At 37.2% G+C, this 12,519-nt stretch overlaps 1 protein-coding gene across 11 annotated transcripts in view; it reads right to left on the reverse strand.

Moving 5' to 3' along the window:
- Positions 1–12,519, reverse strand: part of MAST4 (microtubule associated serine/threonine kinase family member 4) — a 582,575-nt gene that overhangs the window by 328,351 nt on the left and 241,705 nt on the right. The window lies entirely within an intron of this gene.

Below are 12,519 nucleotides of genomic sequence, written 5' to 3' on the forward strand. Positions count from 1 at the left end.
CGTATGGCTCATAATACAAACTCAAAAACTAGGCATGGAAAACTGAGCTTAAAGAAATGAGTAAATAAGAGAATGCAGGAATATATGAATTGTGAACATAATAAAGCTATTTTTATTAAGTACCCACTTGCCTCGACAGAGCTAGCCCTGTGGTATGAATGTGTGTATCCCCCTCCCCAAAGTTCATATGTTGATGCCCTAATCCACAAAGTGATGGTATTAACATTTAGAGACGGGGCCTTTGGGAGGTAATTAGGATTAAATTCGGTTATGAAGGTGGGGCCCTCATGATGGGATTAATGCCCTTATTAAAAACAGAAAAGACATGAGATTTCTTCTCACCATATAGCAAGAAGGCAACTGTCTGCAAACCAGGAAGAGAGCCCTCCCCAGAAACCAAATCTGCTGGCACCTTGATTTTAGACTTCTGCGTCTCCAGAACTGTGGGCAACAAATGTCTGCTGTTCACACCACACAGTCTATGCCATTTTGTTAGAGCAGCCAGAACTGACTAAGACAGTTAGATATTTGCATACCATTGGTAGAGTCATCGTAATAATCCTGTCAGGTAATTTTTAGTATCTTCATATTACAGAAAAGGAATCTAAGCCTCAGAAAAGTTTTAACCTGCTCCAGAGTCATAAATGTAGAATTTGGGAAAGCCATATGATGCAAGGGAAGGAGAAGAGGAGGCTCAGCTGTCTACGAATACAACAGTATCAGCAGCCACAACTTATTAGGAACTTGTGGTGTTTTTACTTTCTGCTTCACACTGCTTTAAGTAATTTACATGCACACATCTTATTTAGTTTTACCACATTCCTGGGAGGTAAGTAATATATCTTATTGATGGCAAAATAAAGCTTAGAAGAAAACAGCATGCCCAAGAAAATAAAGCCAATAAGTGGTGGGCTAACATTCAAACAGAAATTTAATAGACTTCAGTGCTTCTAGTAGTGTGCTTTAGTGCTCTTAACCACAACATATGCTTGTCCCCCATATTAGTCATCTTTGTCATCATAAAGCTGGGTAACAACTCATTACGAAACTTAGTGGCTTATTCTCACATTTGTAGGTCTAGAGGGAGAATGTGGGTCTGTTGGTCTTGACTCCAGGCTACAGGTTCACGTAGGTCAGCTCCACAGAGGTTTGTTCTGAGACCCAGAGTAAACAGGCAGTAGCTACCCTGGGTATATTCTTCTCAAATAGATGACCAAAGCGCAAGACTTTGAACCTGCAGAAGCATATTTTAAGCCTCTGCTCATGATACATCCACTAATAGCTCATTGGCCAATGAACAGTCACATGGCTGAGCCCAGAGTCAAGAGGTGGAGGGCAGGAGTATCTCTGCCTATCATGAGGCCAAGCAAGGGAATGAATGTACATGTCTATTACAGGAAGTAAAAAATTTAAGAGGATTGAATCTATCACACTACCTAAGTTTGATTCATAGTAACCATATTGTCTCTTAGCTTGATTGCTAAACAGAAATGGAAAATGAATCTGTGAGCTTAACAATCTATATTTGGAATATAGTTTTAAAGAAAAAATAGAGTCAAATCAATCTTGAATCAATATAATTCAATCTTTACCTTCATTCACAACGATGCTAAAATTGAAAAAACAGGTAATTTAAAAAGATAAAACAATCACTATCTCATCATGAAAAATGTTAAGATAAAAATATAAAATGAAATATTTCTAGACCTAGCTTCTAAATTTTAGCACAAAGCTAAAAAATTTTCATTTTAAAATTTCCAATTAGAAAATATTTAATGTTTTCTCTAATCATTTTGAGCTAGTTGTTACAGATTCTACCTCTGACTTCCTACCACTTTCCTGAGGAGTGCACATTCTCAACATACTAAACTACTAGGCCAAAGCTCAAAAAAAAAGTGAAGCTAGTAAAATTAAGCTTGTATTCTCATTTGTTGCCCAAGAACGCATCAGTTTAAAAAAAAAAAAAATATCAATATGATGCAATGGCTTTGTGAACACACACACACACATGCACAAAGAAACTGGAAACAGAGTGCAAGAAAACTGATAAAAATGTACATGTCATGTGTTTTTCTTAGTTGAACACCCATCTTCAATTACAGATACTCCATTCAAATGGAACAAAAATCTTGGCTGAATTTGATGTAATCTCACTGTTTTAAATTCACTCACTGTTCAAGCAATACAGTACACCAACCTCATCATCTTCATTTAAAAATAAATTGCTTTTTCCATTACAGCCTCTAGTTTGAGATGTTTCATTCTGCCTTTCAAAAACTGTATTGGAATGAGACTTGTAGGCAAGTTGTCCAAGTTGGAAGCAATTTGGGGGAAAAAAAACCTACACATCTTCAAAGCTGGACATATTATTTTCAAGGCCTGATACTAAACCACAGAACTACTTTGTGCACCATGTAATTTTAACCATTCCTGCAAAATAAGTGTTAAAATACACATTATGGTACAATTCTGGAAAACTATTCTAACAGAAATCTATGAGTCTGGGAGAAATTGCATTTTCTCTTTATTCACAGTCTAGTTCAATTAATTATTATAGTTGGTAACTTTACAGTCTCTCTCCAGGCTTGAGCTCTCTTTAGAAGTTTAAAACTACATATCCAACTGCTTACTGAACATCTGCACCTAGATGGCTTCCACAGGTACTTCAAACTCAAGATTCACAGAACGAACTAATTCTCTTCTCAGCATCCAAGTCACATTTATCTCTTGCTCTTGTTTCTAATCCCTAACTCCTGAAACCATAGAGTCACCTCAAGCTTCTTCCATCTCTCTTTTGCCAACCATCAACAGGTCACCATGTCCTGTTAATTCTACCTTCAGTTGCCTTTCTCCATTTCACTGTCACCACCTCGGTCCAGCAGCATCATCTACCACCTCCTCATTTCTAAATTCCTAGCTGTTTATCTTACTTCTTTTCTTGGCCTCTTCCCAAGCATTCTTCATTAATAGTTGACAGAATAGTTCACAGTTGATAAAATATTTCTATGCCCTGATTACAGTCTTTCAATGGCTTCCTATTGCTAGACTATGAGGCCCAAATCCCTGAACACAGACAGCATCATTCTTGAGACTCTGCTAAACACTTCCTGCTTCCCACATGCACTATTTGCAATTCCTTGAAAAAGATGCACCCTGTTCAGCCACCACACCTTGCACACACTGTTGCTTCCTCCGCCTAGAATCCTCATCTTGCCTAATCAGTGCCTGTTCATCCTTCACCATCCGGCAGAAATATCTCCACCTCCATGAAGGCTTCCCGGCTTCCTTCAGCAGAGCAGGGGCACCATGCTCAAGGCCCCTGTATCTTGACTGATGATAGTTGTAGCACTTGCTATTTCAGAAACTGTTGTCTGTCTCACCTACCATAATAGAAACCCTTCACAGGTCAGTGTCATATTCCACTCATTTTTGTACTGCTAGAGTCTGAGATAAAAGTACAATAGGGTAAGTTTAAGACACAGCACACAGTTCTCTGACACAAACAGTTCAATATATGCTATTATTATCATTAAACATTTGTTGAAAGAAAAGCAAAGAATGGGGTTCTGTCCTTGACTGCATCAAAAAAGCACATACATTCACAATCTAAATAAAATAGCCAATGTTTTGAGAGCTCAAACATGTACATTATTGAAGAGTATCTAAGATAAAGGTTTCCAAATCACAGGCATTATTGTCTCTAGCATTAGGAAAACATTTTAAGGGACAAAGCAACTGTCTCATCATGCCCTGGAGGTGGTTTTCTAATGGAAACCATGGAGCATGTGCCAGCAATTTTAAAAACATAAAACTGCACCTGGACACTACCAGTGCCATGGGTCCCTTAGAGGTAATGGTCTAGAGCTGCCTCCAGCTACCCCACTATGATAATTGCCCCCCAAGGCAGATTGGTTAATGGTTTGAGCTCTCATGTTACTATCATTGTTGTTATTTGGAAGCTCAACAAACAAATATGGTGAGTATATCCATCTTCCAAACACCTCCACATTGAAAAAAATATATATATATATATAATAAAGTCTCACTTGAGACTTGATAGAAAGGAGACCAAAGCACTGACATACATTTTAAAGGCTGTCAAACCTTACATTTGGATATTGAGAAGTTGTAGGTTTGATGATCTGGGAGTTACCTGGACCCCTAATCCCCTAAGAGCAGTGGGTTTCAACTCTGGCTGCACACCACTGAGAGATGCTCATTGAATTGCTGTGATTGTATCTAGACTATAGGCTTTAGGAACCTTTCCAGGTGGTTCGATAGGGCAGCCAGCTACAGGTGAACCACATCCTAAGGGTTAGAGACATGCACCAAATTAAAGTTGATTTATCTTGCTCAATTCCAAAAGACGGCACAAAACAGAAAAGAGCCTTGAAGGACCTTTCATTGATGGTGCTAAATACTACATAAAGGCTTTTCTTAGACAATGAAGGAAAGCAAAGTTAAAAACAGGCACCCAAAACCCACTTATTTAACTAATTATAAAGTAAAACATGCTTACTGTTGGATGGTTCAAAGAAAAATTTATATCCCACTAAGATATAATGAATATTAACATTTTAGTACATTTTCATGTTATTTTAGATGATAATGATGAAGAAAAAGAAAATATGTTCTCAACGTTAACTACAATACATATTTTTAAGCTTTCCATACCTCATTTGAATTCATACTCAGCAACTCTGCTAAAATTAAGTGCTAGTGTTTTACTGGTGAGGAATTAAATAGCCTAGCCAACATCAGGCAGTAAGAGGTAGAGACAATGTTAACATTCAAAAGCTCATGAATGCTCTTTCCTTCTATCCCACTAGGCTACAGTATACACACATACACACACACACACACACACACACGATCCTGCATGGTCTTTCACCCAGACACATGTATGTATGTCTATGTATCTGTGTATGATGCACATTTTATTTGCTTTTTTAACTTTTATTTTAGGTTCTGGGGTACATGTGGTTTCTTTTACAGGTAAACTGTGTGTTATGAGAGTTTAGTGTACAGATTCTTCCATAACCCAGGTAATAAGCATAGCACCCCCTATGTCATTTTTTTGTCCTCACCGTCCTCCCAACCTCAAGTAGGTTCTGGTGTCTTAAGTTCCCTTCTTTTTGTCCACGGGTACTCAGTGTTTAGCTCCCATTTCAAAGTGAGAACATGCAGTATTTGGTTTTCTGTTCCTTTGTTAGTATGCTTAGGATAACAGCCTCCAGGTCCATCCATGTTGCTGCAAAGGACATGATCTCATTCATTTTTACAGCTGTGCAGTATTCCATATTGTATATGTACCACATTTTCTTTATCCAGTCTACCATTGATGGGCATTTAGGTTGATTCCATGTCATTGCTATCATAAATAGCACTACAATGAACACATGCATGCATGTGTTTCATAATAGAACAATTTATACTCCTTTGGATACATCCCAAATAATGGAATTGCTGGGTCAAATGGTAGTTCTATTTTAAATTCTTAGAGAAACTGCCAAACTGCTTTCCACAGTGGCCAGACTAATTTATGTTCCCACCCACAGTGTATAAGCATTGCCTTTTCTCTGCACCTCACCAACATATAATGCATATTTTAAATGATCTGTACATACATTACATAGACAGCCTGCTCTTTTTTTCACTTGACACTATTTTCAGCTTTTCCCCATATCATTAAATACTTGTCAAAAGCATGATTTTTTTTTTTCCAGACAGGGTCTCACTTTGTCACCAAGGCTGGAGTGCAGTGGCACGAACACAGCTCACTGCAGCTTCAACCTCCCAGGCTCAAGCAATCCTCTGGCCTCAGTCTCCCAGGTACTTGGGACTACAGGTGCACACCACCACATCTGGCTAATTTTTGTATTTTTTTGTAGAGACAAGTTTTCACTATGTTGCTCAGGCTGATCTCGAACTTCTGGGCTCAAGCAATCTGCCTACCTCGGCCTCCCAAAATGTTGGGATTACAGGCGTGAGCCACTGCACCCATCCCAAAAGCATGATTTTAATGGCAATGAAGGCAATTTTGTGTTAAGTTTCTTGACCACTCTGAATCTCCATGTCCACATCTGTAAAATGGCTTTGATTGCTTCCAAAAACTAAAAAGTAATTTCTAAGACACTTTAAAAAGCTCTATGGTTACATATAATTTATTTGAAATATAAGTTTCAAGTAAATTCAAACATCTTATTTAGTTACGCTCTAGTGCTAACAACAAAATGATTGGTGGTTGCATGCATATTGATCTTCTTAAGTTCATGTAATTCTCAATTTTTATAGTTTATCTAGTTTATTGATTAGCTGGGCTTTCAGTCTCCTTTGTCTTTTGTCATTCTTTCAAATAATTTTATTGTTTTAAATGCAATATCAAAAATTTTGGGTCATCGTAAGAAATCTTTTGAGGCAACTTTTTTTTTTATATAATAAATAAAACCACACTACTCTTAAAAAGGGACCATAAGATTAACAATGAAGTGGTGGCTAATTTTATCTAGAAAGCTATTGCAACTGAGCATGAAACTCAGGTCTGGACAGCTAAGGCAAGAATGGAAAGACACAGGATAGGTCACAGCTCTCATTATGTGATTAAAAGAAGTAAACTGGTTCACCTAGAGAGGGAGAAATTTTTTAGTGCTGAATTCTAAGCTAATTTATCATGTGGGCCTAATATAAGAGACAGGGCACAACATAATGGATGAGACTTCAAAGGGAGATTTACAAAAAGCACAAAGATGTTTTCTCACAGTCATTCCTTTTAGCAACACTCAATAAAAGCCAAGGACATAATGTGAAGTTGTAATTCTGTAAGGGGTTTCAAGGGGAGCAGAGATGGGTGGTGTAGGTGCATTGCATTCCGGTGATAGCACCTGCTGTAGGGCAGACCCCTGGGAATCCAGGAGATAAATGGTAAGAGGTCTCCTGGGCTATTCCTCTCACACATCACTCCTCTGAGCCAAGCTATCACAGGATCTGTAGAGCACAGCAATTTAAAATTGAGACTACTTGCACGACCTGCAGCACAGGTATCCTGCATTATTGATTCAAAGGAGCGCCATGTGCTTCAGATACTAAAATGGAAGGCGATGAACTAACATTTTCCCATGAGGATTAAGAGCCTGATTGGAGAGTCAGTCTATGTTATCTCACACAACAGTGGGCAATGGCTGGGGGCCATGGCTTTTCATGAAAAGCAGCTTAGAATCTGTTCAAATTCCTGAACTGTTCAGGCCCCAGTGATGTAGGCCATGAACACCTGAACACTGACTTTGGCTTGCAAAATGCTAAGAGTAAGGGGCAGCCCGGCATGTGTTCCTTATAAACCATGTTAGGTGTACTTCATTTGCCCATCTGGAACTACTCTCCACCCCATGCTGGGCCCCGGAGTCTGGCCTGCATGGACAACATCCATGGGCTCCCTTTCCCTCTGGTGTCTAAGCTGGCTTCTGCTAATGGGGAGCACAACAAGAGTTCAGAAAATAAGGTTGAGATACCTCCTGGTACCTCCCTGCAGATATGACTGGCTGTGTCCTTTTACCTAAGGTCACAGGTCCTGTCTCACGTCTTCACTGTCTCCGGGTTCTATAACTGTTCCCTCTCTCACCCCTTTAGGCCTAGAGGTGGTAATGGCTCCCTGTCACTTCTAGCTCCTGGTACTGCAACATCCCTTAAATTTTCCCAATTCCTGCTCATCCTTTTTACAACAATCCCTCTATTAAGTTCTTCTCAAATTATCTAAGACATGTACGCCATCTTTTCATTGCCTGGACCCTGCCTGATACCCGTATTTAATTACTTAAAATTGCTGTACAAGTCTTAGTGGTGACAGAGGGAAGACAGCTAAGATTAACTAAGTACAATGTGCCAGGCACTGTGCTAAAAGATTTGTAATCTCCTTCAATCTTTAAATGCCTCATTTAGTTATCTCCATTTTACAGACGTGGACATGGAGATTCAGAGTGGTCAAGAAACTTAACACAAGTTACAGAGCTATTCAATGTCACTGAACACATATCTGACTCTAAAACCAGTAATCCTCAATGGTTTTATAGTTTCAGTGTAACATACTCCTACATGAAATAATTTTAAATTATTTAAAATAATGCATGTTATAGGATTAGATTGCAAATAAATAAAATCATGACTATTATCAAGTTCAGAACAGAATGCAGTAAATATAGAAAATTTCATGAAAATTAAAATTCACATTAATCTCTAATAAGCAGAAGAATGTGTGCAAAATAAAGAAAGGATATTGTAGGTAAACGGGATACATGCAGTTTGGAGGTTCCAAACACTGGGAGAACAGGTTATGAAACAGGAATCTGGAAGGCAAAGATTTAGAGATGAGACCTGAAAGGAAGACTGTGGCTAAACTCACAGTATGCATTTTTAGCCTACCCTGGAGTAGATCAGGAAAAGTCATAGGAGGATCTTACACCAGGGCAGTGATATGGACTCTGGGCTAAAAAGCAGGATGAATAGGAGATGGGTCTGGGTTCAGTGGGGTACCAGACATTTCCAAAATCCAGGTGTGCAAGAAGTTAGGCCTAGCCTCTAGACATACTTTGATGGTAGAATTGACAGGGTTTGGTGACAGGAGTCAAGAGATGGAGAAATCAAAGATGGGAACTAGAACGACTTGGAGAATTGCTGTTTCACTGACCAAAATACAGAGATGACAATGTTGTGGTTTATTAACAATTACACCAGAGAGCCAAAAGGTGCAAAAGAGGAGCTAGTAAACAAATTTGTTTATTTTACAGTTAAAATCAACTCTTAGAGTATAAAATAGAATTTTTTCTGAACACAAGATTTTGAGGACATGCCATTTTTTATCCCCTAAGGATCAGGAAATAGAAACTACAGTACTATATCTATTTCAGAGGCAGAAATTGAACTCCTCCAATGGGTAAGAAACACCACTCGGATATGGCATTGATTTATCTAATAAACTAAGGACCCACAACTGCAAAAAGTTCATTTGCCATCTGGATACTTCCTGTCCCAAAGAAGTCTCAATGTCTTTCTGGAACTGCTGAAGAACAAAAGTGCTTTAGCCCAAAGATGAATTAATATTATCATAAATGTTTCTATTATAATCTTCCAACTAGACTTCTTCCCTATAGCCAGTCAGAGTCTTCAAATGAATATAGACAGAGTAATACTCCCATGTAATGATCCTACTATTGAATTTCAGGTAAAGTGTAAACATACCCATAATTATATTAAGGTTGACACAGAAGAAACATTGAGACATTGTGACTTGAATATACATTCATGCACCATGAGACAGAGGCAGATTGATGCTCAGTTAGAACATAAGAATCTATCTGCTATTTTGCTTCCTAAAATTGAATTCTAGACCAAGGCCAGCAGAAAATCAGAGCCTAGGCCAGCGTAAGAATGTTATCTTTTTGTTGTTGTTTTAAATAAGGTGGGAAGGGCAGGGGACAGGGGTGGGGGGTGTGCAGTCGGGTTTAGAAGAAAGAGAAGCAAACAAAACAAAAAAAAAACCTAAACACACTCACAGATCTAGAAGTCTAAAGAATAAACATTTCATTGCTTTTCGTTGATGTTTAACTGCATCATAGAGGAAATTTGGGGAAAACATTTTTTCACATTCTAGCTGCACGTGAGAGTCTGGAAGTGGATGGAAATGGTAATATTTAATTGGGGGGTGTGTGTGGGGAGGTGATCATGAGAAGATGATACCAGGCAGAGCAAAACACCAGAGGATGGCAGGAAAGGCATCATCAGCCGCTCTGGGATGCCCCTCTCTTTTAGTAAGTCATGCCTGCCTTACGATGCCTATTGTTCATTGTTCTCCAGCCTTAGGATCTATCACATTAGGGATAGGGATACTTTCATTAAAACAAATAAAGAGAAACATATAACAGAAATCACTGAAACAATTAATTTCCCTGACAGTTAAAAAATATGATCCACGTATGAGGAATATTAGGCCCAAAAGGAACCAGTTATCCCTTGATGAATTAGACCTGTCTAGAAATTCAAATTGCCCCAAGTACAAGGTCGGCCCAAGCCCATCCATCCATCAGAATTTCCTATGTTTTGAGATGCAATCTGAAAAGTTTTCTAGATTCTAACACTAGAAACCACTGGGGCTGCTTTCTCTCATTCTCATTTCAAAGGCAGTGATTGAAGTGCTATCAGTAGTACTGGAAATATTAATACAGTCCATAGAAAAGATGGAAAAGTGCAGTCACTTAAGATGAACAACTCAGTTGTGCTGCCATTTTATGAGCTTGTCATGCTTTGAGAAATTATATGTTCTGACTGAAAATAATTTTTCAAAGTCCAAATTTTAAAAACACCACCAATAGTCTTGTGTTTTTAAAAACCAGAGGTACTGAACTTTTTAAAATTGGTCCTAAATACATACTGCATCATTTTATACTAAACACATAATACATTATTGTAAAATTAGATTTGAGAATTAGAATAGTGTATACTCCAGATTTTTGACATTGGGCTTTAAGTTAAAGAGCTGGTTTGTCTCACATACTATGTATCTATTCAATGCACAGATGCTTTTTAAAATAATGTAAACTCCCCTATATTAGCCTGTCATAATGATCCCTGTAAATAAATGTTTACTAGGTTTACTGATAACTGTTCTAACTTAAGGACAAATTCAGACAACAAACATGGTGTATAAATACAACAAGTTCATTTCATAAGCAATGATATGGAATGTTATAGAGAATAGAAATCATCCCTTGGTTTTCAACAATATTTATTGGGTTCCTCCTAGATGCTAGTACACTTATTATATGACCCTTAACTTTAAAGAACTCAACTCTACCCATCTACTTATTTAGTACACTCAAAAGTCATATATTACAGTATGCATTTTACAGAATAATACACAGACACCAAGAGGGTGTGTCAGGATTACCTCACAACATAGGATTGGAGCCAGGAATAGAGATATGCAGGTTTCAGCCTAGCTTTACTAACACAGGTATACCTCATTGGCAGGTTCAAATGTTCCACATAGCTATCTATATTTGTAAATTAATTTAATTCTTAAATTCACTAGGTGGCGTTACTCTTACGAACTCTACAGTGACATCTGTGGTAATACAAATACATAAAGTGTGTATTCTGTAAATAGTTTCCTTACGTTGGAATTTCTAAAAACAGCTACTCTATGTAATGTCTTTCTTTAAATGTTAGATGCAATGGGAGTAAAAGCAAAATAGGTTTTGTATTAAGCCACAGTAAAGTTGTAACCATGAAGTGGCAGAACTTTCAAGCACTTTTATGTTGTTATTTTTCACAGCATGAAGATTTCTCTCATCCAGAAGAGAAAATATTCCTTATCCATTATACAGAGGACGGCAGGTGTAGAAAAAGTATATTAAGTACAATAAAAACCTAGCACTCTAATAATGTACTAGCAAGTATTCCTTTGTTTTGTAGCAAATCTTTTAAATAGAAAATAGCTCCATTATTTTAATTAATGAAAAATAATGATTCCTTTATTTCTAAAATTAAAGGCCCATGAAATCCATGCCCCTCACAAGCACCATATGCTTCAACTATCTCCTCTGAAGTTGTGATAATAGACATATTACAGAAATAACAAAAACTCAAAAAAGGAATTTCTTCTGAAAAACATTTTCAGATCATTTAAAATGAATTAAAGGAAAGAGAAAACTCACAGAAGAATTACTATCCAGTCACTAATAATCTGAACTATTCAGAGTTTAACAGAGTTAATCATCTTTTTAACAAAGAGCCTTTCCATATTTAACAAGTGACCCCAAAGAGGACGTGGACACAAACAGCTGTGCATTACCAGAACTTTATAGAGGTGATGAAAACAAAGAAAAGGAAATCCACAGCAGTGACTAACCACACTGTGCATTGAAAAACAATGACCACACTGAAACTCATTAAGGAGGTAGTCTGTTTACTTAGGTTTGAACAATAGATGGTATGTAACCCCAACTTCTCTAATCTCTCTTTTGTTTAGCTGCAAATAATCCTTTAGTTGCCTATAATATTAATATTATAGTAATATGAATATTAGTATTAATAACTGATACTTAGAACAAAAAGCAGACAGCTAGACCAGCTGAAATTCAAAGACTTAATATTAAGGAAACATTTCTAAATGTGCTGTATATTCTGTATTCCAAGCATTTTTTAAATATCAAAATAATATATAAGAGTTTAACAATGGCTAATGATTAGATTCTTTCACAAAGAAAAATATCACTTATATACAGGACAAAGAGTTATGCAGGAGTTAACCATACTAATGTTGAACATACTTATGTTCTGGCTTCCTTAAACTTATAAACTGCCAAGCAGATGTTTTGTTGTTGTTGTTTTTTCCAAGTTTTCTGATTTGCCAAGTTTTAACTCAGAATGTATTTGTACAATAAAGTCAGAGTAATTTCATTAGAGAAACTTGGGTACAAAAAAGCAAGGCAGTGAGTTACATATCTTTTCTCATCTCAACATAAACAAATT

This window comes from Pan paniscus, chromosome 4, assembly GCF_029289425.2.
Source record: "Pan paniscus chromosome 4, NHGRI_mPanPan1-v2.0_pri, whole genome shotgun sequence".
Classification (NCBI taxonomy): Eukaryota; Metazoa; Chordata; class Mammalia; order Primates; family Hominidae; genus Pan; species Pan paniscus.